Source organism: Eleutherodactylus coqui, chromosome 11, assembly GCF_035609145.1.
Source record: "Eleutherodactylus coqui strain aEleCoq1 chromosome 11, aEleCoq1.hap1, whole genome shotgun sequence".
Taxonomy (NCBI): Eukaryota; Metazoa; Chordata; class Amphibia; order Anura; family Eleutherodactylidae; genus Eleutherodactylus; species Eleutherodactylus coqui.
In genome coordinates this window covers 19,318,925-19,345,034 of record NC_089847.1, presented here as the reverse complement: position 1 = coordinate 19,345,034, position 26,110 = coordinate 19,318,925, and the positions used below count along the sequence as shown (strand labels likewise).

The 26,110-nt window shown below is 46.0% G+C and overlaps 1 protein-coding gene across 2 annotated transcripts in view; it reads left to right on the top strand.

Annotated features, from left to right (window-relative positions):
- The window catches only part of CDH13 (cadherin 13), a 691,633-nt gene that overhangs the window by 18,505 nt on the left and 647,018 nt on the right, over positions 1 to 26,110 (top strand). The gene's annotated exons all lie outside the window — the stretch shown is intronic.

Genomic DNA, 26,110 nt, shown 5'->3' with positions numbered 1-26,110 from the left:
TTAGGGTGTTCGGGATGCTCGTTACTCTTAACGAGTACCACGCGATGTTCGGGTTACTTTCACTTGTATCTCTGAGACGTTAGCGCGCTTTTCTGGCCAATAGAAAGACAGGGAAGGCATTACAACTTCCCCCTGCAATGTTCAAGCCCTATACCACCCCCCTGCAGTGAGTGGCTGGCGAGATTAGGTGTCACCCGAGTATTGAAATCTGCCCCTCCCGCGGCTCGCTACGGATGCATTCTGACATTAGTTCAGGGAAAGTGCTATCGTGTTGGAGCTGCTATAGGGAGAGCGTTAGGAGTTATTATAGGCTTCAAGAACCCCAACGGTCCTTCTAAAGGCCATAAATCTTCTGTATATGCGCTCAATGGGTCGGCGGCAGCAGCGCCGACCCCATTGAGAACATATAGAAGACAAATCCTTCTTTTCTGCCACAGCTGTAACAGCTGTGACAGAGAAGAACGATGTTTGCCCATTGAATTCAATGGAGCAGCAATACAGCCGCTCCATTGAAAGCAATGGGCTGCCGGCGTGTGCGGGGTGAATTGTCGGGAAGGGGTTAAATATATAACCCCTTCCCTGCAATTCATCCAGAAATGTGTAAAAATAAAAATATATACCGGCGTATAAGGCGACGGGGCGTATAAGACGACCCCCCAACTGTCACCTTATACGCCGGTAATATAGCGGAGCAAAGAATAAAAAGCATTACTTACTTCTTCTGACGTTCTGCGGTGCTGCTGCAGGATGTCGCTCCCTCCTGGTCCACGGCAGACTATTGCTTTCTCTACGAAAGGCTTTAAATCCCTGCCTCCAGAAACACACGTGCCTTCAGCCAATCACAGCCAATGACAATAATGTCATTGAATGGCTGTGATTGGCTGTGGTTCTGGAGGCGGGGATTTCAAGCCTTTCGTAGAGAAAGCAATAGTCTGCCAAGAACCAGGAGGGAGCGACAGCCTGCAGGAGCGCCGCAGATCATCTGAAGAAGTAAGTAATGCTTTTTATTCTTTGCTCCACTGTATTGCCGGCGTATAAGGTGACAGTTGGGGGGTCGTCTTATACGCCCCGTCGCCTTATACGCCGGTATATATTTTTATTTTTACACATTTCTGGATGAATTGCAGGGAAGGGGTTATATATTTAACCCCTTCCTGACAATTCACCCCACGCACGCCGGCAGCCCATTGCTTTCAATGGAGCGGCTGTATTGCCGCTCCATTGAATTCAATGGGCAAACATCGTTCTTCTCTGCTACAGCTGTTACAGCTATGGCAGAGGAGAACGATCTTTACGCTGACAGTGCGGGGGGGGGGGGCCCACTCTTGCCGCTATTGTGGCTTAATAGTGGGACCTGGGAACTTGAGATGCAGCCCAACATGTAGCCCCTCGCCTGCCCTATCCGTTGCTGTGTCGTTCCCATCACTTTCTTGAATTGCCCAGATTTTCACACATGAAAACCTTAGCGAGCATCGGCGATATACAAAAATGCTCGGGTCGCCCATTGACTTCAATGGGGTTCGTTACTCGAAACGAACCCTTGAGCATCGCGGGAATTTCGTTCCGAGTAACGAGCACCCGAGCATTTTGGTGCTCGCTCATCTCTAATCCTTCCTATAGTCTTGATCTTGCCCCATCAATCACCTGTTTGGTCCCCTGAAAGAAGCCCTAAGAGGATGAAGATCCACGTCTGATGGAGAAGTGAAGACAGCGGTGCAGTCGTGGCTCGCAGCTCAGTTTAAAGGGGTTTTCTGTGAAAATATTATTGATGACCTATCCTCAGGATACGTCATCAATAGCTGATTGGCCGGGGTCCTCCGCGCCGACCTCCCATGTAGTGGCTGGTGCAAACACAGCTTGCGTTGATTTCAATGAGAGCCGTGTCTGCGCTTCAAAGCGCAGGCCACTACACGAGTGGTGGACCCCGACCGATCAACTATTGATGACGTATCCTGAGGATAGGTCATCAATAATATTTCCACAGAAAAACCCTTTAAGCATTTTTAGACAAAAACAAATTTTTCCATCCCTGCCCCCTACACTTCATTTGCCTGTCACGCTACTCTGTGTATTTCACTCTGGAGGTCTCCTCTGTATATTCCAGTCACTTCCTTGCACTGTATCTCGTTTATCAGGCACCATCTTGGTGGTGAGTTTTGTTTACTTTTACATTAAGTCGATCCGATGATGCATCAGCACAGCATTAGCTAGAGGCTATAACATTTCTGCCTGCAGGGAGGACAGTTTAATTATCATTACCTTCTTTATTTACCTAAATAATCTGCAGACCATAAGTATACAGTCAGGAGGATGAGCTGCGATCTCCTCTATTATACCTGTGTGACAGGAGTTGTGTAATTATATCATCAGTAACTATGATAGAAGTGTCTGTGTTCCCCTCTAGGCAGTGGTAGATCCATGTAATAACATGACACCGAGTGTGAACATGACTAGAAAATGAATCCATAATCCCGAAGTAAATCTGAACGGGTCAGAATTGAGATCCCATGACCATCTGAGGAGAAAGGCTGGGAGCATCAGACAGAAGTAATAACTAACCAAGGAAACACAAGCCGACATATATATATATATATATATATATATACACACACACACATACACACTGGTGGGATGACTACATAGTGAATGGATAAAAATATCACTGGTGTGGCCCTTTAACCCCTTATGCTGCAGGGTGTACAGTTACGTCCTGCAGCTTCAGGGTATGCATGAAGGGAGATCGCGGGGCGATCCCGCTCCATACAGCACGAGTGCCGTGCCAATCATCTGCACTGTTAACCCTTCAAATGCCACTGCCCAATAGATTTAAATGCTCTGACTGATGTCCGGGGGTCCTGTATGGCCGCCTGCGATGAGATCGCAGGTGTCATGGCAGCCGAGGGGCCTATTGAAAGGCCATCTGTCACTGCAGATTGTTTATCAAGCCATGCCTGTGAATGCCTATATATTACATTATACTGCAGGAGCGATCAAACATCGCAAGTTCGTGTTCCCTCTGGGGGCTCCAAAAAAGGTAAAAATAAGTTTTATAAAAAATTTTACTAGTTATTTAAAAAATAAACGTAATAAAAGTTTAAAAAAACAAACCCCTTTGCCATATTTATAATAAAAAAAGCTAAATAATAATAAAAAAAAACACATTTTTGGCATTGCTGCATCTGTAAAAGTCCGATTGATCAAAGTAACACATAATTTACCGCACACGATGAACGTCGTCCGAAAAAGAAAAAAAAACGCCAGAATTGAGCTTTTTCGCTCACCCTATCTCCAAGAAAAATGCAATTAAAAGCGATCAAAAATTCGTATGTTTTTTAAAATGGTAGCAAGAGAAACTACAGGACGTCCCGCGAAAAACGAGCCCTCGAAAAACGGAATAAAATAAAAAAGTTATGGCGGTCAGAAGATGGCGGCAGAAAATAATTTTTAAAAATTAAATATCTTTGAAAAAAAATAAAAGCACTAAAGCAAAAAAAATCCATATATAAATTTGGTATGGCAGTAATCGTACCGACCCATAGAATAAAGTTACCAGGTCATTTTTGGCGCAGTATGTATAGAGTAGAAACAAGATGCGGAGAAAGATAGCGGAATTTTGTTTTTCATTTCCATTGCACACTATTTGGAATTTTTTTAAAGGTTTTTCAGTACATTATATGGTAATAGCACCATTGAAAAATACAACGCGTCCCGCAAAAAACAAGCCCTCATACAGCGACGTTGGTGGATAAATAGAGGTGTTACAACTAGAGATGAGCGGACGTACTCGTTTAGGGCGATTTCGCAATCGAGGAGCGCTTTTTTCGAGTAACTGACTACTCGGGCGAAAAGATGCAGGGGGCGCCGGGGGGGCAGCGTGGTGGAGCGGGGGATAGCAGTGGGAAACAGAGGGGAGCTCTCTCCCCCCCCCCCAACTCCCTCTGCAACCCCCCGCTCACCCCCGGCGCCCCCCGAATCTTTTCGCCCGAGTAGTCAGTTACTTGGAAAAAGCGGTGCTCGATTGCGAAATCGCCCTAAACGAGTCCCTTCGCTCATCTCTAGTTACGATATTTTAAATGAGTGAAGAAAAATCTAACATCCGAAAAATCTAAAATCTAAGGGCAGCGCCCTTAAGGGGTTAATGAGGGAATCCGAAAGTGTGTTGACGGACGGACAGTGCGTTGTACAGCGGGGAGGTTATGGCGACCAATAATGTATTTGTCTTTTCTGAAAGTTGATTGAAATGATTTCCACAGCCAGAGTGCGGACAAGTTTTGACTCAGGTCGTGGTATATAAATAATATATTCATACTGCGCCCAGTCACACTGCCATATACATCCAAATAAGTCAAATAGAGGGTCGGCCACCGAAAACTAGGCCGGCACCGCACTGTTATAAACACTATGTAAACAAAAAAATCTGTGTTGCCCCTAGCAACCAATCACAGCACAGCTTTCATTCTACCTCAGCAGCATAAGAAAGGAAAGCTGCGCTGTGATTGGTTGCTAGGGGCAACACAGATTATTTTTGGACAGCATTCATAAGAGTGTGGTGCCCATAGCAACCAATCACAGCGCAGCTTTCATTTCTTACATTGCTGAGGTAAAATGAAAGCTGCGTTGTGATTGGTTGCTAGGGGCAACGAAGACTGATTTTCTGTCAGGCAGCTTTCATAAGAGTGTGGCGCCGGCCTAGTTTCCTGCGGCCACCCTGTAGTATATAATGTCCTGATAGTACCGTTGTACAATGCCCCATGGCAGCCATGTCTTACATGTGTACGTCCTGCTGACACTACTCTGCCTGCTGTTGAATTCGTTAGGAAGGATTCTAGACATTTTGGATCATTGCACTCCAGAATCTGATCATTTAACCCCTTCGTGACCATGATACGCCATTTTTCTGACCTCACTAATGACTGACAGCCAGGCTCCTGCTGTAACTGCCAGGAGTGGAGAAACTTCATATAATGCCTCATGTCCACAGGCAGGAGTTAAAAAAAAAAAGTACCGCCCATGTCCAACGTCGAGCCGCACAGACCGTCCGCAGTACAGAAAGGCCGCCTGCAGACGGCCGGGTCGGATCCCGCTACAAGAATGCTCGCAGCGGGATGCGGACCTGTGCCCCTGCACAACCCTGCGGCTCACCCGCTCCTGCCGTCTCCTCTTTGCGCTGTGTGCCAGCTGCCGGCCTCTGCGAGACCCGCACAGAAATAGAAAATGCCCCGATTTGTTTTCCGCAATCTAACGCAATCCTACGGCAGCGGGCACGGGCAGAAATTCTGTGGGAGGAGGGCAAGGAGGAATAAAATACAGGTACACACGGATGCCGGCTGGGCACAGGGTCGGATTCCTCTGCGGGCTCCCGCATACAGAATCTGACCCGCCCGTGTGCATGTGGCCTAATGTGGAGTCACACTGAAACTGAGCAGGGATTCGGCTGCAATTGACTTGAATTTGCAGCGCCTGTTCCTCAGAACGATTCCTGACATCCTCCTCTGACCCCTTTTAGCAATGAGTTGTTTCCATCCCCTTTCACTGGATCCTTTTCCTCGGTCACACTTTTATATACCTTTTTATACTCTCCACACCGCTGCACTGGAAGACCCTACAAGGTTGGCAGTGACATCCCGGCCCGGCTAGTCCAGCACCGATGACCCGGCCTCCTTTGAATCGCTCCGATCACTGGATTTTCCCATCTAATGTGGATTCACACTGAAACTGATCCACGGAAAACTTGTCACGTGACTTTATGTCGCACTCCGGGAGAATTTGGGAAGCGCCAATCATGGACTGGTGTCTCTAATATAGATGGATGGTATGGGTATACATTGTATGACCGTACATCACATGGGTTGGGGGCGGCGGGGGTCATTCCCTCAAATAATGTACGGAGACTGGAAAGTTAGGTGTCAGTTATTCTCATTCTTCCATCCTGTTACTCTCCAGCAGCAGAACTACAAATCCCAGCAGGTCCTGACTACCTTCCATGCTGGGAGTTGTAGTTCTAGACTCATCCGCAAAGCCATAGGTTATAGATGACCATAGTGTAGCCTAATTCTCCTCCAATCCCTGCGATATCCAACAAGCCTCCAGAAGAGGGCCTCGTCTACAACGGCAACATCCAAAAAAGGGAAAAAAATAATAAAACTTCATTCTAGCAGGACGGCGGCGGCGGCAACGCAGGAGCCCTGATGGAAATCACAGGCAGTTTTGCATGTGATAAAGGAAGGGTGAAGCGGCCGGGATTCTGCTTGATCTCCCGATTCGTGCGGCGCGATCATTTTTAATGTATGTCAGTGTTTGTTTGATTTGGTTATTTGATGTCGGCAAAATGCAAAGATGATAGCGGTGGCGGCCCTGCTGAGCGCAGATTGCGGATGAACAGCTTTTTTTGTACTCTGGGGCTTTTTATGTGACGGGATTGAAAACAGTGAAGAGAACTGCAATTTGCTGCAGTGTCATGCAGTATGGATGGCGATGCAGCAGAGCTGAATATGTCAGAAGACTATTTTGTAGACCGGAATTTAAAAAAAACATGGCTGATTTCTTTCGTAAAACAGCGTCGCGCCTGTCCTCGCATCGTTTTCAGTATTGTCGCTCAGTCCTATTGGAGTGAATGGGGCTGATCTACAATACCGCGCACAAGCCTATGGACGCAAGAAAATATGATTTACATGCAGTCCCATAGAGATACATTGTGATTTATCAATGACAAACTCAGTGCTGCTAATCTGTGTGCAAAGATGTATTATTAACCCATTAAGGTCCAAGCACTGTAACTTTACGGCACTTGATCTAGAGTTTTAATAGTAAACATATGGTATAGAATTAAAGCTCCTGCAATGTAGCAAGAGCAGGTCAGGTGCTCGGCTGTCAGTGACAGCCAAGGACCCGGAGGAGAAGGCATTTAAACCACTTCTGCCTTCTCTCTTTCAGGATACATAGTGCTCAAGCGGAAGAGTCACTATTCGACCTGGCGATCATGCAACCGCCGGGTGCCCCCTGCCATGGCAGAGCTGCAGGGTCCTAGATTTCCCCTGTAACTGGGGCTCCTATGGATGCTCAAGCTACAATAGAAAGGTTTGAAATAAAAAAAAGTTACCGAAATAAGTAAAAAAAGAATACAGAATAAAATAAAAAAATATATATATATCTAAAAAAGAAGATGCCCCACCACCGACACCAACCAAAACCAACTGAAGCCGATGTAGACAGAGGGACATACGCGGATGGCAACTGTTTGCTGGATTGCCTCATTTCCATTGATTACATAGGGCCGACATATTCTGCAGTGCGGTACATCCATACAATTGGCCCCATCATGCAGTGACCTCTTCTCCCGGTGAAGCAGGTTGGTTGCGTTGTGTATGGCACGGCGGTGGGCTCTAGTTGGTTTGTCGCTCCATAGGAGGGTAGTTGTACTTAAATGTTGCATAGTATAACTGTAAATCACATGCGTAGCAAACTCAAATGTTACGCATCTGTAACCGGACCTCACTCCTATTCCGTATATCCGAAATTGTGCATGACGGCATCACCTTGGCGGGCTGAGGCAAGTTGACTCTCTCATAACTTCCTATTTCCTAGTACTTCATCATCATCCTCATATTCCGTATTACTATCTCCAAGGGCCGCGGCATGGCAAGTTCGTAGCCTGACACTATTGCGACTGACTTTACCCGCTCTACCTGATGGCGCAGTAATAATTCATTTATATTCCCAAAATCGCCACCGGTGGTCTCACAAGAGGGGCGGGGCTTCTCTCGATTGCATGAATATTTGTTGGCACAAGTGAACCACATCCTGGCTTCCTTTTCCTCCTCTATTGACTGTTTCTTGCGTCACTTTTGTAAACTTCCTGAAAATTTAAAGCATTCCAAAAACTTTTGGCGCATCCAATAGTTTTTTCGGCACTTTCAAAATATTCCCCGCACTTACGAGCGCTGTAAACCGTGATATTCTGCGCCGCTATAAGATATGTTCGGCTACCCTGGGAGATAACAGGCAGCTGTGTGCGATCAGACTGAATATTTATGCAAAGGCAATTTTGGGCTGTAATTCCTTAAAAATGGCCAAACTTGGCAGCTGCTGACCAAACTTTCGCACAAGCTGTTCCATCCTCCCACAATTCCAGATTTTTTTGGATGTTATTTACAAACCAATAACTTTTTTTTGTTTCTATCCGTGACACGAAAAAAATGTTTTATGGATTATGCAAAGCAGATAAGAACACATTAATTAACCCATTCTTCATCTCAGCTAAATTGTCAAACTAATCTAAATTGTCAAACTGAATTGCAGTACCTTTTTCTGCTGACCTGCACCCCTGTTGTTTTCCAGCCAGCCTCAGACTTCCACATTGTGGCCGCCAGGGAACACAAAAACTACAACTCCCACAATGCCTCACTGCCAGTTACTGACATGCGCGCATTCACACTGTACAAACTGTGCTATCACTGAAAATGTGAAATGTGAAGGCACTGAGCATGCCCGACCAGTAAAACCGCAGAGCATACAGGACGTAACCATTGGATACCAATGGACAACTAAGTGTGTGTGTGTGTGGGGGGGGCTATTGCCATATGAAGTATATGACTTTCACTTTGAATCACCATAATACCCCTTTAAGGATTCATTTCTGATTGTTCCTTAAAGGGGATCCTCAGGTCATCAATAGTTAATTGCCAAGGGTCCGTCACTCGAAATTGCTTCTTAGATATCGCCATAACTCCACCTGTGTACTGAAACGGTCTGGCTATATTTAGGGCTCTGGTGTCTAAATATACTGGTCTGGGGTCTGATAATATAAGGGGTCTATTCTGGGGTTTGATATTAACATAGGAGACTAACTAATCAATATTTAAGCCCCCCCTTTTATATAAGCCACATCCCTTGGAAAAGCCACTCACATTTATGCCACAACTTGCTGCTTATGTCATGCGGCGAAGGGCATTCCCTGGTGACATCCAGAGAAAGGTCATGTGACATTGTCAAAAATCAACCCATCTAATGACATGGGCATGCCTAGTTCGTCAGGGTGTGATGGTGTCCTCCCCCTGCTCTGCCACTAGCCGCTGTCACTGCTGTCCAATCTGTGGTGCAGCTAGCGCTGGATTATCTCTTCTATCTCTTAACACCAGAAACCTGTGATTTTTTTTTACTGCATTGCCTTTGAACTGCTGAAGAAGTCATAAATGACTGCCATGGCAGTTGTAGTGTTAAAGGGCCAAAAGTTCTAAAGGTTTCAAGTGAAGCTGTTCCTGCTTTCTGTCTGCTACTTGTCTCAACTTTGACCCTTGTCCCATCTTTCCCAAACTCTTCCAGTCCTGACCTTGGCCTGTTTTCTGCTACTTTATGCCTGATTGCAGTCTGCCTTGACCTCCTGCCTGATTTACTGTATGGTATGAACTCTGCCAGGCGCGTAACTAAAGGCTCAGGGGCCCTGATGCAAAATGTGAGCTGGGCCCCCCCCCCCCCCCCTCTATCTGTATCTATACCCGTACCCATACCTAAACCATGCTGCACAGAGGCATAACTTGAAGCTTCTGGGCCCCAATGCAAAACCTGTAACAGGGACCCCAACCATAATGCTTTATTCATAGTACTGGGCTTCCTATATGGAGAAGAGAGGCCTTATGGGCCCCCTGAGGCTCCTGGGCCCGGGTGCAACCGCATCCCCTGCACCCTCTATAGTTACGCCCCTGAACTCTGCCCCTCCTGACTGTTATACTGACTACATCCTTACCTGTTCCTTTGGCACTGCAGTCCGGTGCCTACAATGCCATCTGGGTCAGCTGGCACTGTGCTGAGGCTACTCCTCGGGGAACAATCTGGGGTTTCCCTGCAGCTAAGAGTAGATCTCTCAAAAGGGGTTAGAAGGTGAAGACCAGAAACCTCATAAAGTAGCCCAAATCCAAATCAGTCAGTGGCTTGGTCCACATTCGCTGTTTTACATATTATGGATAGTAATACAACATTGTCATAGTTTAACCTGTGTACTAATATAAGCAAGCTTCACCAGAACCAATCTCCAAACATAAATACAGCAACAGACACAAGCTCATACCATAAACACAGCCATAGAAGCATGTTCATCATAACATAAATACAGCACCAGAAGCAAGCCCATAACATAAATACAGCACCAGAACCAATCCCATAACATAAATACAGCAAAAGTCACAAGCTTATAACATAAAGCCACAGAAGCAAGTTCATAACATAAATACAGCACCAGAAGCAAGCCCATAACATAAATACAGCACCAGAACCAAGCCCATAACAAAAATACAGCAAAAGTCACAAGCTTATAACATAAAGCAACAGAAGCAAGCTCATAAAATAAATACAGCACCAGAACCAATTTCATAACCTAAACTCAATAACAGAACCAAGCTAATAACATAAATAAAGCAACATAATGAAGCTCATAGCATAAATACAGCACTAGAACCAAGCTCAGTACATAGTCAGCACCAGGACCAAACTCATATAAAGATACAGCACCAGAACCAAGCTCATAACATAGATACAGTACCAGAAGCAAACTCATATAATAAAGACAGTAGCAGTACTACGTGATTGTGTTACAGTGGCACTGATGGACTAATAGCAGTGCCTTGTAACCTCAGAGGGGAGCAGACAGTGCCAGGAGGAGGATGATTCATGTAGCTCCACGCATAGAAAGAAAAAATACATCCAGCTAGATATCCCTAATGCGGGAAATTGCCCCAGCCTACATTTGCCTGCTGCCTCCCCTACAAACTGGCGGCTGCCACCCTGTGTGATCGCATGGGTCACACATGCATAAGGCCGCCATGTTCCGGAGGTTCCGGCGTGTCTATTGAAACCAAAGCACTTTGTATAATGCCAGTTCTGCAGATTAGAAAGCTCTGCCACCTTATGCCGACTGTTAGATATGTTTCACAAGCTGTAGCTTCATAGTCATAAAATAAAGTTATCAGCAATGCCCCCAGGACTTTGCCGCCGTAGGCCAAGGCCACGTTACTCTCTCCAGACTCCCCAGCTCCCAGTGGATTCATCTTCTCTAAAGTCTTCTAAAGTAAGTTGTCTTATCACTATAACCTTGTCTCGGTCACTTTGTAAGACTTTAGCGCCTGCTTGGTAAACATTCCGACTCCAGGCATAGAGAATCCGCTGTAAATTGTGTTACCAGTGACAATATAAAGTACTTTGTCTTCGATCAGCATGTCTAATTTCCCACAAGTCTCGGGAGTGCAGCAGGTGGAATCTGTCGCATCCTTATCAAATAACAAACACAAAGGGAACGAAATCACATTAAAAAATGCTAAAATGAGAATTTTTCGCAGAGGTTATTATGTTCGTGTTGACAAACAGCGATTCCGCCGCCGGGTAATAATCGCGGTCTATATTGTTTCCGTGTCTTCTGGGTCAATGTCGTGATTATCTCCATTTGCGTGAAGTCACAGCTGAACTTTTTGCTCTCCGCTTCATCTCTTCCTCTGGAAACGTGATCGCCTTTATTCCTGCCTTTACCCGTAACCTGAATCAGCATCCGCTAAATGGAATATTTCGCAGGAGGTTCAGACGGCGACCTTATTGTAAATAGAAGTGAGTTTTACGTGCCGCGCGCAGCTACTAGTCATTTACTTGATTTTTGTCACCTTGGAAACGGAAGCTATTTTTGTGGCTTTTTATTTTCCCTTTTCCGTCTTGCAGTTTTTCCTACTTTTCTACGTTTTTATGTCTTTCTTTGCTTTTCTTATTTACTTTGTATGTTTTTTATTTTATTATAAGACCTCCTGTCCACGGGCGATTCTTCATCCAGACAATCCGCACGCGGGTAACGCATGGAACGCTTTCCATGGCATAACTATGAAAAGCGCAGCCTTGTGTACATGAGCAGAAATCCGCCGCGATTTTCCCACGATGACCCTTTCATAATGATAGGAAAATCGCGGTGACTTAGGGCTAATGCCCACGGACGGATTATCACCGCGGAATTTATGGTCAGACACCCGCCGTGAATTCCGCAGCAATGTCCGTCCATAGGCATGCTGTGGTAAACGATTCGCCCCTGCTCACGAGCGGAAATCAACTGCGGGGGGGAATCGCAGCATGTTCTATTCTGTCCGGAAAATTGCGTGGACGGCTTCTGTTGCAGTCAATGGAAGTCGTCCGTCCCGCAATATTTCTGCCAAGCGCACTGCTGAAGTACCGCAAGGATCTGTGTCACTGCCTAGCGCTGGCTCGTTATGCATGGCACTGCACATGCGCGCCAGCTTGCCGGGGGAGACATTTGCGGCGGATCCGGAGAGAGGAGTATAGGGTCTCTGGGGGCGTGGGCATGAGGCGGAAATCCGCTTGTATTAAAACGCAACACCCGTGGTTAGGCGGCCTTAGGGTGGTTTCACCTCCACGTCGTTACAGGTAATAGAACCTTTTGAATTCAATGGGTTCCTTCACGTGTGAACTGTGCGATTTTGTGGGCTCAAGTCCGTCTGCGCCCGAAATGGACGCAGCAAATTCCGTCTATAGCATGCCAATTACGATTTCTGCGAGGGGAGGAAAAATCGCATCATGCTCTATTTTTGCGCATATGGCTTACATTGAAGTTAATTAGCATTTCGGAAAGGTTGCGGGTCCCCGTGTCTGATGGTGGCTCGCCGTGACCATCCTCAGTACGGATGAAGGGGAAAAGAGACAGGTATGCGGGGTCGCCGGCCGGGGTTAGACATGGATTCTGCTGCAGGCTCCCGCATGCAGAATCTTGCTCTGCCCTGTGCAGGCTGCCTAAATGAAAACACCCGGGCCTACTGAGTCAGCTGCCCCCTCTACTAAGTAGGCTGCCCACCTACTCAAATATGGCGCTGCCCGGACCGCGGCGATGTCACCCGTCACGGCAGCACAATGAAATGCACCAATCCGGGAGCAATAGCCCACCATCGGGAACCCTGCATAGCGCATACACACCTGCAGCAATAGTGAGCGTATATGCGCTTACGCCCATGAAAGCACCGCCACGTCTTTAAGGCATTTCTATATATTTGCGCACAAATACGCATGGAGATGCGAGGCATTAAAGGTCGAATTGAAATGAATCCACATTGAAATCGCACGTTCACGACCCAATACCGCGCCGTGTGTAGGTAGCATAACAGATTTTATTTTCACGGAACACACAAAACTCGCGCTATAAAAATGCCTGCATGAAAGCGCCCTCATGCTGTTGAGAAGAGAACAGCATGTAAGAGGGGCACTAAAATAATGAGAAGAAGGGGAAGGATATAGAAGGGGAAGGTCACAGAATGATAAAGGGAGGAGCAGGCTTCAACTGCAGTACAGAGTATTTCAGTAGATGGTGGGTTGGATGTCATAGCAGGCAGTAAGCTCTCCTTGTGGAAGTGAGGGCAGGGGTTAACCGTACGCTACTCTTGCTGTAATTAGTGAGCATCTTTAATAACATTAATAACTGTGAGCAGAGGCTGCGGTGAGGGGGATTAATGGGGCGTGAATAGTTTGCGCTTCATCCTGTGACTGTGTCCCTATAGACTAGTACAACATTGAATTTCGCAAAGTTTCATTTAGTGGCACATTAAGCCCAAGCAGATACAACACGGCTCTGAAGATGTTCCTTGGATGGTGAATATTTCTTGTCTTGCCTACTTAATAAAATCTATCATTGCGGGTCCTGTCACGTTCGTCTTCTCCTCCGGTACACACAGCGAGTAATAAATCTGTCAGCCCAACTCTAATGATCAAATGAACTAAATCTAATTATATACAAACTTTGCAGAAGCGATTGCGGTTTATATATCATTCTGGGAAGTGTCAAGAGGCAGATCTACATCTCTAGTGCTTCCAGCGGGGAGTCACAACTGTACGGGAGGTCAAGGAAAAAGCAGTCATATTCTGTTTTGGGTGGGGGGTAATTAACACGAATGGATTTTAATTGCTGAATCCGCATGGAAGATCCGCGGTAAAACGCGGGCATTGAAAGGCGTGTATTTTTGATTTTTCGTTCACACTTGCGGCTATGAACTGCGTGAGAAAAATCGCATTGTGCTCTATTTTAGCGCTGATGGCCCCCATTGAATTCAATGGATGTGAGTGTTCCATCACCCATAGATAGAGAAGCTGGAGGGGAGAGACAATATGCTGTGCAAATGCGTACATCCGCACGGAAAAACGCTCGCTTCCGTAATCTTCTGCAATTACTGTCGCAGGTCTTCCACTGGGAATACGCATGCAGAAGCCAACCAATTCGTGTGAGCCTTGCCTTACCGTTAGATTATAGGACTGACTAGGCTACAGGGTCCCAACAGTGTCTTGTCATATATCATGGAAGTATTGTAAGAGAGAGCCGCGCAAATGGGAAAGCAGTTATGAAAATGTGTGCGCACGAGCCAAGCTCTGCCCTCGGAATAGGCACTAACTTCCTGAGGATGGGGGAAGTGAGACAGAAAAGCGCCAAAGAGCGGAGATGGACAGAGAGCTGCCAAGGACATCGTGTAACTGTCCAAGGATAGGGGAAGCTGAGAGACTCAGTGGGCTGCTTACTGTTACCGAAGCAGCGCTGCACTGCCGTACTGTGAATCACAAAGGCCTCAGCCAGAGGGATGCTGCTGGAGCCATTACAAAGACTGACGCTTCCTTCTACAGGATGGGACACTGGCAACGGACATTGGAGATTTCTTCACCCCCATCACAGTACAGAGGACACTGGAGTTTGTAAGTGAGGATGAACCTCGGTAAAAACTAAGGCTCAGCCAGAACCTTATTAAATCTTGGCACCAAGAAGAACTCATCGCTTCTCTTGTTGCTTACAAACTTTCTTATGACGGACATAAAGAAAGTGTACCGGAAGTGGCCTCCTTCTGTGATGATCGGGGCAGATCATCCAGGAAGTCATCCGCAGTCACCTGCAGGAGATTCAGGTACTGATCCTCATTGTGAGTCCCTGTAATAAACACAGGTCCAACGACGGCTCCATGCGTATATCGTGGCAGGGGGAGGCCACTGCGAGTACGTGTCCCTTACGTCAGTCATAGCAGCGGTCTCACCGGACTAAGAGAGACACGGAAAGCGTATTTCTGCTTTTCACATGCTACTCTTCAACTTTGTAATTGGGTTTAACTCTGCTTGTCTCTTACAGGTGTCGCAACACAAACTAGAAATCCATGTTCCGGGGTCCCTAGGGGCCCATGCGCCATACCACCATGTAGCACATCCATGCCTTCTAGAGATGAGTGAGCACCAAAATGCTCGGGTGCTTGTTACTCGGGACGAAATTATCGCGATGCTCGAGGGTTCGTTTCGAGTAACGAACCCCATTGAAGTCAATGGGCGACCGGAGCATTTTTGTATTTCGCCGATGCTCGCTAAGGTTTCCATTTGTGAAAATCGGGGCAATTCAAGAAAGTGATGGGAACGACACAGCAACGGATAGGGCAGGCGAGGGGCTACATGTTGGGCTGCATCTCAAGTTCCCAGGTCCCACTATTAAGCCACAATAGCGGCAAGAGTGGGCCCCCCCCCCCCGCACTGTCAGCATAAAGATCGTTCTTCTCTGCCGCAGCAGTAACAGCTGTGGCAGAGAAGAACGATGTTAGCCCATTGCTTTCAGTGGGACCTGCTGTATTGCCGGCTCCATTGAATTCAATGGACTAACATCGTTCTTCTCTGCCACAGCTGTTACAGCTGTGGCAGAGAAGAATGATTTCTCTTCTATATGTTCTCAATGGGGTCGGCGCTGCTGCCGCCGGCCCCATTGAGCGCATATAGAGAAGAGAACAGGAATCGCAGATCGCAGATAGGTGCGATCTGCGATTTCTGTTCTATAATTTATCGGACGAGCGCATAAAAAGCGCTCATGTGTCCGATAAAAATTCGCCGGACGCATGCGCAAATCGCGTTTTTTCGTGCGATTTGCGGATCGCATGACGGATGCGCATCCGCAAATCGCGTGACCGGTGCCCGAAAATCGCCCGAAAATCGGGCGGAGCTGTCCGATCAGGGGGCAGGTCTGACTCACACCCCCTTCACACCCACTGAATGGGTGTGAGTGAGACCTGCCTCTGATTGGCTCAGCGCTGAGCCAATCAGGGGGCAGGTCTGACTCACACCCCCTTCACACCCACTGCAGGACGGCCGCGTGGAACTCCGGCTGCCGGTAGCAGGTCAGTATATATATATTTTTTAGTTTAACACTTTTCTGGATGAATTGCAGGGAAGGGCTTATATATTTAACCCCTTCCCGACAATTCATCCCGCGATCGTTGGCAGCCCATTGATTTCAATGGAGTCGGCTGTATTGCCGGCTCCATTGAATTCAATGGGCAAACATCGTTCTTCTCTGTCACAGCTGTTACTGCTGTGGCAGAGGAGAATGATTTGTCTTCTATATGTTCTCAATGGGGTCGGCGCTGCTGCCGCTGGCCCCATTGAGCGCATATAGAGAAGAAGGACCGTTGGGGTTCTTGAAGCCTAAAATCACTCCTAACACTCTCCCTATAGCAGCCCCGGCATCAACAGCACTTTCCCTCAGCTAAGTGAGAACGCATCTGTGGCGAGCCGCGGGCCGGCAGATTTTAATACTCGGGTGACACCTGATCTCGCCAGCCACTCACTGCAGGGGGGTGGTATAGGGCTTGAACGTTGCAGGGGGAAGTTGTAATGCCTTCCCTGTCTTTCTATTGGCCAGAAAAGCGCGCAAATTTCTCAGGGAAGAAAATGAAAGTAACCCGAACACCGCGTGGTACTCGTCACGAGTAACGAGCATCTCGAACACCCTAATACTCGAACGAGTATCAAGCTCAGACGAGTACGCTCGCTCATCTCTAATGCCTTCCCATTCATGTATGCTATGTTTATTTCAATATAGGACCCCAGTATTGGGATGTAGTGCTGGATCCATCTTTTGACTTCAGCACTTCCGTCAGTCCCTGGAAGCCTTGAGCATGTCTCGTATTGCTCACTGCTCTTCGCTCCCGGCTGGTTCTCTTCTGCTCTACGCACCAGCATAGCACTGGATTCCGACGTCGCTCATATCTATTTTAATTATGGGGTTTCATCTGGGGGCGAAATACGTGTGCAAAATATGCTTATGTGAACAAACCCATGGAAATCAATGGATCTTACTGCGCACCATATTGCGAGCGCAAATTTGCGTGTGCAAAACGCTGCGCAGCCACATCCGTGTGACACAGGCCTAAGCCTAGGGCACTGAATCACCTTGTCCCAGGCCTGATACTACATGCTTTTTTGGGGTGCTGTATAGTACTGTTATTAAGCACTATATGGTGGTATTATTTAATAACTATCAGTTTTATGTAAGCATTATATGGCAGTAGTGTCTGGGTACTCTGTGGTACCTTTACTTTGCACTGTATGTTGACATTATTTAAGCACTATATGGAACTATTATGTAAGCACTATGCGGCAGTATGTGTGTTTGCTGTATGGTACTGCTATTTAGCAATGTATGTTGGCATTATTTAAGCACTATATGGAACCTTTATCTAAGCACTGTATTGCAGTATTTTGTGGGTGTTGTATGGTACTGTTATTAGACACTGTATAGTAGTATTATTTAAGCATTACAGTGTATATCACATTTATGTAGGCACTATGTAGCAGTATTATCTGGGTGTTGTATAGCACGGTTATTTGGCACTGAATGGTGACATTATTTAGGCACTATATAGAACTTTTATGTAAGCACTAGGTGGCAGTATTATGTACTTGCCGTATGGTACTGTTATTTGGCAATGTATGTTGGCATTATTTAAGCACTATATGGAACCTTTATATAAGCACTGTATTACAGAACTTTGTTGGTGTTGGTATTGTGCTGTTAATAGACACTGTATGGTGGCATTATTTAAGTAGCATATGAAACTATTCTATTAGCACTATACTGCAGTATTATGGTAATGCGGTATGGTAACTCTTCTTAGCACTGTTTGGTGGTATTATTTAAAGACCATGTATCACTTTTCTGTAAGCATTATCTGGGTGCTGTATGGTCACATTGTGTAAGTACTATATGGCGGTTTTATCTTGGCATTATATAATATTGCTATGTTGGGCGTATTATGTTAGCAATGTCAGGAGGTCTTCACATATCTTGATCCCCCCCCCCCCTGACTCAAAGATGCAACTACACTATATGCCGAGTTCACTCTGAGTGGCTCCATACACCCAAGAGACGCGATGAATGCCAAAAGAATGACTACTGCACTTTCTTATATAGTAGACCCCTACCAAAAAACCCCAAACCGAAATGTATGCTGCTTTGTATACTTTTTTCTACATGATGTATGTACTGTATGTATGGCATGTATTGGTAGGTGTCGGGGCTTTATATTTGGCGCATGCACAGTAATTGCACCTTAGGAACTAAATAGGAAAGGTGTAAAGTGACCAACCAATCAGCATCCAGTATTAATTCTCTAACCCGCGCAGTAAAACGTCTGTGAACGTCTGTGAACGTCTGTGCGCGGCGAGGCCGTGTTTTCCACCACTATGATACGAGTCACAATGGGAACAATGCAAGACAGAACCCAGATTCACGGGTGAGATCTCACGACACGTAATTAATTCTCACTTTGCTCTGCTCTTATCCTACAGGGAAAATAATCATAGAAAGTCTTCGGTTTCCTCGGAGCGTTGGGCAGACGTTCCATGTATCATCCATATGGGCCTTTAATCACTATAGTATATTCTCAGAGATTGATCGCTCTGCCCGTTCCGCGCCTCCTGAACATTAATACTAGAGGAAAGCTTCTACGACAACCAGGTTCCCGGCACGGAAATACTTATTACATCATATTCATATGTGTTGCGCCTCTTGTATGTATGTAGGAGAGCGGAGCCATCTAGACATGCACTGGGCCTCCTATTACTCCAACTCTGCAGGGCAGCAGAAGAGGGGGTGCTGGAACAGATGGCGGGGTATCTCCAAACTTGGGTGGGGTGGAGATGGCCTGGGAAAGACCAGCAGAGCTAGACCCAGGTTCTTCAGAGATACCAAGGCTTCCCACGCAACATACATGGAGCAGACCTTCATGACCAGGATCAGACCACATCGGTTCGGGCAGCAAACATCCAAATAGTTCTTTCTGTTTACCGGGATATTCACCCGTTGGATGTAAAGCCTGTCCGTAAATTCCCCTATTTGGATGGGATTCAGTTTACTTCCGAGTTTCCGGTAGCGGGTTGATGTAATAATGATGGCTACCACTGAAATGGCCTTTGTTGAGTACGATGCAGGGGGGATTGTGGCAAGTTCAGACTGCAATGTGTAACCACCTGGTTCAACCAACGTTCTCCTTCTAATGCCCATAAAGCTGCAGCTTTAACACCAAAGCTACTCTAGGGAGTATCCCCCGTGTAGTGGCCCAAAGTCACTGGGGCCCTCCAGAATGAATGCTATCTGTAGATTGTATTGTCTTGTACTTTGTCTGGTATAGAGTCTTAAATGTGGAGTGAATTAGCTAAATGTACTAATGTTTGCAGGAATGAGAGGGTTAACGTCTGGAAATATGTTGTCTACGTCTGGAAATGTATTCTTTTGTGTTGTGAGTTGGAAGTCATGTGATCATGCTTCATCTATGTGCTTGCAAGGTGGAATGCAGTAGAGTCGTTGGTCAGTCAGTGAGAGACTGTAGTCTAGTCTGTAAGAAAGAGAGAGGCAGATGCCTTTAGACCCCCTACAGACACTGATTGGTCTGTGCGTGGATATATACATTCTTAGCCCATCCATAGTAAGGAACGGTGAGTTGTGCATTTGGATACATTATTTGCAGCACTAGTATTGTATTCGGCTGCTCTTGACTGTACAGCACCTGCTTCCAAAATGATTCCTGACATCCTCCTCTGACCCCTTTCGGTGATGAGCTGTTTACGTTCATAGGACCCTCTTTTGCTGGATGTTTTTCCTCCATCACACCATTCTCTGTATCCTCTGCACATCATTACACAAGTTAACCCCACGTGGTTGACAGTGTAATCCCAGCCCGGCTAATCTAGCACCGATGACGAGGTCTCATTGGAAGTTGCTCAGATCACTGGATTTTCCCATCTAATGTGGATTCACACTGAAAGTGATCCACAGGAAACTCATCACATAATTTTATGTTGCACTCCGGGATCACAACTCTAATTTCCATACAGGGAAGGCCAATGGTGAAAGGGCCAGGGGCTCTAATAAAGGGGCCATTTAGTCTATAGTTCCCATTTGCAACCTAGCACAATGGGAATGTAGTACTGTCTGGTTCTCTGAGACCACTTATCCCACTTAATAGGCTTAGGTACAATTCCTTAGCAGACAGTATCACACCTGATTGGCTGGGAACACCAACTCGCTGTCCCCGGAGATGAGTTTAAAGCATCCGTGACTCTAGTAGAGTCCTACCCAGTGAAGTATATATCCATGTAACTTTTCCTCCCCCTGATTCAACACATTTCTCTGTTTCTGACTATACCGTTGACCCTGTTTTTGTAACAACTTTCATCTTGAAAACTGACACAAGGATTGTGTAATATGTAAAATAGTCCGTCTTCTACAAGCAGGATTTATCCATGCGGAAAAGTATTCTCATCTGAAGCCGTTACTGGTTATTCTTCCAGAAAACACTTACAAATTACAGAGTCATTATAGCAGGACAGTAAAAGAGTGGTGGGGCGACCCCCAGTGGAAAATAGAAGAAGAAATTGGGGACTATGTCCTCTTTTTGAAGATTGGGGGGTTGAAATTTTATGAATAAAGGTAATAATTCCTACCCCGTTTCCCCGAAAATAATAGCGACCCCAATAATAAGCCCTACCCTGATTTTCGGGGAAGGGGGGGGGGGTTGATTGAAAAAGCTCTACCATGAAAATAAGTCCTAGTTACACTACATTAACCCTTTCCAATCCAATTTGTATCCTGCTTTTCCTAGGGGGCTTACTCTTTTTCTGCCGTTATACAATGGCGCTATCTGCTGGCTAAAGCCAGTACTGCATGAGGTGACACGTTGGATAGGCTCCAACAGCAGAGAGACTGGCGATATACAGTAAGAGAACCCCAACGGACGACTTCCAACATCGGAGCTGTACAGCCTTAAATCATAATGTCTTCAGACGTCAGACAGTGGACTGGAAAGGGTTAAAAAAAAAAAGCAATACTCACCTAGCAGGTGCTGTTCGGGTCCCTCCAGCTAGGCTGAGGCGTTCCGGGAGGCTTTCGTGTAGTCCTCATTGATTGCTCTGATTGGTTCCAGAGCATCGCCTCTGCCATTTAAAGCCGGTTCTCAATGAACCAATCACAGCCATTCAATGTTGTTATTCAATGAATGGCTGTGATTGCTTCATCGATCGCCGGCTCCTATTGGCTGAGGCGGTGCTCCTGAACCAATCAGAGCAATCGCTTGCTGGAGGCAGGGTATTCAAGAGATGCTCCGTCGGCATTGAGGACTATACGGAAGCCTGCCGGAGTGCTGCAGCCCAGCTGGAGGGACCTGAAAGGTGTCTGCTAGGTGAGTATAAGACCTCCCCTGAAAATAAGACCCTGTGCCTCTTTTGGGGCAAAAATTAATATAAGACAGGATCTTATTTTTGGGGAAACACGGTATATACAGCAGGTGCTGGCAACCCTGAGTACCGTCATATCCTCCTGGGTAGACGTTTGGACAACAAGTGCCAAAATGGATTGAAGAAGATTTGGGTAGAAGTTTGGCGAATGTCAATCTCATGTGATTATCTACGTCTATAGAGTCATTTTAGCGGGATTGGAACATCAGTGCGATCACAACACATTGGCCCAGAGGATCTGTTATCCGACACGTACTGTGCTGCTTTTATTTGTCTGGGTGGAGACAGCTGTACAACCCAGATGGCAGAAAGTGATAGCGCACAACTTGCAACATAGCCCTCAGTCAACTCTTCATTATAGGTTGGCACAAACACATCTCGAAAAGTCTTGTGAGCTGTTATCTTGCAGAACATTGCAGTAATGATGGAAATGATTAATCATGGTTGGATCTATAATGTCTGGAGAGTCGCTTAGCTTCCTGGCCTGATGGATGCAAGAACTCGTATTCGTACTCCCATTGTCTTCAGTTTTATGACATCAGTAGGTTGACTTGGCCATGCCTGCTTGTTGTAGGTATGTACTCTAAATCCTGGGTTCTGGAACATGCACAGTACATGTCATATCTTTAAGAGTGTTGTGCGGGACTTTGGGTAGTTTTCCTATTGATGACCTATCCTCAGAATAGGCCATCAATAGATGATCGGCAGGGGGAGCCACTCAAGATCCCCACTGACTAGCTGATTTCCGATGCTGCTGTCAATGTGGTCCGTGTTGGAAGCAGATAGTGCTGACAACATTGTAGAGGTCTGGTTTGGTACTGCAAGCACGGCTCCTAATGACCACTGCACTACGGATAGCACAATCTGCTTCCTGTACTGACAGCAGTGTCGGAAATCATTTAATTGGCAGAGATCCCAAGCGGTGGACCCTTGATGATCCTGAGGATAGGTGATCAATAGGAAAAATACCCAACTCTCAATATGGAAGCTATAGAGCCACAGGTTGGCGACTCTAGTCAGCACTAGAGGGTACTGATTTTACCAGGCAGAACCCTATTTGATCCTAGCTTTGGGGGCAATTTTATGTAATCGGTTTAAATAAGAGGTGGCTTGACTTAGAAACGTTGAGAAACACTGCTCAAGATGAAGGGTGGGCAAGCCACGATTCTTGGATGATGATGTCAAGAATGCCAAGAACATCCACTCTAAACAGGTTAATATGAGTGGTAAGTATCTCATTCTTCGTTCCTCTCATTATCCGTAGATTACTCCTAGCTTCTTGACAGTAGGTGAACCATGAGAAGATGAAATGTCCTTCCTGCTGGATGAAGACATGCAGCGTATTACTTACACATTACTTGTTTCACCATCTAGCAGGTTTTGACCCAACATTACATAAGGGTGACTTTACACGGGACAACTATCGTCCAAAGGATCACTCAATAGAACAGATGCAAGTGAGAGTTGTTCTTTGTAAGCACGGCCACCGACCGGGTGAAGAGGGAGAATTGGTTCACTAGCTGCTTCATTGAAGTTCACCTAAAAATAGTCCCTGGTTGAGTAATTATCATCTGGGGTAAACAGGTAATCGTTGTTTTTAATGACTAGGCAACAACTTTGCAAGGAGGTGTGGCTTGTTCAGCATGCACCTCCCACAGAACGCTGATTGGCTGCCACCTTATTTTGAACATTTTACCCTCCCACTTAATGCTCATTGGTTCCTGAAAACACATAAATATGTCGAAGCGATCTTTGAAATGAACAGTCCCTGCTGGTCTTCAGGGGCGTAACTAAAGGCTCAGGGGCCCTGATGCAAAACGTGAGCTGGGGCCCCCCCTCTATCTGTATCTGTACCCGTACCCATACCTAAACCATGCTGCACAGAGACATAACTTGAAGCTTCTGGGCCCCAATGCAAAACCTGTAACAGGGCCACTACCTATAATGCTTTATTAATAGTACTGGGCTCCCTATATGGAGAAGAGAGGCCTTATGGGCCCCCTAAGGCTCCTGGGCCCGGGTGCAACTGCATCCCCTGCACCCTCTATAGTTACGCCCCTGCTGGTCTTTGAAGGAACGCTTGCTCCTACAGCTTCTGGCTGGTTTTGGTCTTCAATGATATACTCACTACAGCAGCAACTATGCAATCGAACCTGCAAGAGACCGCAGCAGCGAGTGTTCACTGGAAGACCGCTCGCACTTATTTATGGACTGAGCAACCGATGAGCGTACGTTGGGAAGGGGTTGAAATGTCAAATACACGCCTGCCAAAGAAACCCACACCCCCTGGGTAGTCAATGAATGGTATTCTGGCTCATGTAAATGCTCCCAACAATCCGTTCAGTGCAACTGAGCAATAAGTGAACAATAATAGGAATGGTCCAACTTAATTAAATCAAGACTAAGTAGGAGAATGGCGGAACGTCTGGTGGCCATTTCAGTAGATCTAATGGACTATACAACCGGTGGCCACGTAGAGTAGAAGACTTGAGGCTTCCTAGAAGACCGTAGCCTGCAGGATGGCTTTACGTAGGTACAAGGTTACAAGTTATGTAACTCTCATAATTCTACGCAGGCTCCTATATAATACCTGTATGAATCTAGGCATTGCACACAATAAATACTGAGGATTTGGAAGTAGATGAGTCTTCCCACCGTATTCCCTGCAGACTCATTATGGTTAGAATTTCCCATCATCGCACACTTTAATTGCGCTCTTGACCTTCAGTTTTCTATATTCCTGGCAATTCCCAGCCGGTCATGGGATAATGTCCTGTAGCGGAGAAAACCGGGAGAAAGGCTGTGAGACAGGGGGGTGGGATGCTGTACTTAGTACAGATCTAACGTCCACCAATGCAGCGATCCAGGTGCCAAATTGTTATGATCATAGTTTAAATGCGCAATTTCTTCCGCTGTTCTCTGTGTTCAAGAGCGTGCGTGCCAGAGATAAGCTGTAAACAGTGCAAAAAATGTATAAAGTTAGGGAGGTCAAAAGATGGTGACATCTTAAAAAGTTTTTTTTAAGTAGTTCTATATTAAAGGGCCACTCCGGTGATTTTTTTTTTAACATTCATTATATACCATGTTTCCTCGAAAATAAGACAGTGTCTTGTATTAATTTTTGTTCAAAAAGGTTTAACTTTTTTACATGTATAGCTGCCTGGATACTATTTAAATTGACGTTTTTTAATTAACTGTTAGCAGGGCTTAATTTTGGAGTAGGGCTTATATTTCAAGCATCCTCAAAAAGCCTGAAAAATCATTTTGCATCCTCAAAAATTCTGGAAAATCATCATATGTCTTATTTTCAGGGTATGTCTTATTTTCACGGAAACAGGGTAGCTATCCCCCAGTATGTACAAGTCGGCTAGTTTTAACTTGGTTAGTTATTGCTTTCTGTCTGAAACTCCTGGCCTCTTCCTCTTCAGATGGTATCATTTCTGACCAGATCAGATCTACTCAGGGTTATAAATTCATTTTCTAGTTACTTTCTCAGCCTGTGTGATGCTGTTACATGGATCTAACAGAGAAACTGCCTAGAGGGGCACACAGACACTCGTGTGATGATGATCACACAGCTATAATAGAGGAGATCACGACTCATCCTCCTGACTGTATACTTATAGTTTGTAGCTTATTTAGGTGTAAATAGAACATAATGATACTTAAACTGCCCCTTCCCCCTTGTAGGCAAAAGTATTATAGCCCTAACTAATGCTGGGCTGATGCATCATGTGATGAATTGAAAGTGAAAGTAAAAAATCTCAGCATCAAGATTTTGCCTGATAAGTATGAGACAGGGGGCTGCACCGCATGGAAGTGACTGTAATACACAGGCGAGGCCTCCAGAGTGTGACAGGCAATCAGGTGAGGGGGGCTAGATGGAAAAAATGTTTTTCGCCATAGTGGCAATTTAAAAAGACTATCGTGAACATTGTAAAAGCAAACCTCCCCAAAAATGGTGCAATTGTGTTTTTTTCCCATTTCTCCATATTTAGACATTTTAAAAGTTTTCCATATGTTATAGGGTGCATTAAATGGTACCAATGAATGCAGCAGGAACCGCTAGGCATGGAAGCCAGTGATCACCGCCCACCCACTGCCTTGGTACCGCCCACATCACCCTATACCTTCCTGCGGGCGCTGATTGTGCGTGTAACAGAAGCCGCTCTCCGCTACACTAGGTAGTGGGTGGCGTGGTATTGGTCTCCCTCAACCCCCAGATGGGGAGTGTGGGATACAGTGCCCTCTACAGTATGAACAATTAGGTGTCAAGTCCCCCTCTATTGGCCCACATATATAAATGACATGGCAGGCATATATATTGCATATGGAACAATGCAGCGGTGGTCTTCAGCCCGCAGCCCTCCAGCCTTTGCACTACTCCACACTAATAGTAGGGAGCCCCAGGATGAAGACTATTACAACAAGGTGTAGATTGTGTCACAGAGTATTTAAGAGATTTCGGCGCAGAGTGGTGGGCGCAAATCTGCAAATTCTAATATCATTATCATTCTCGTACTCTGTAAGCCGCCATATAATAGCTGCCTCTTACTGT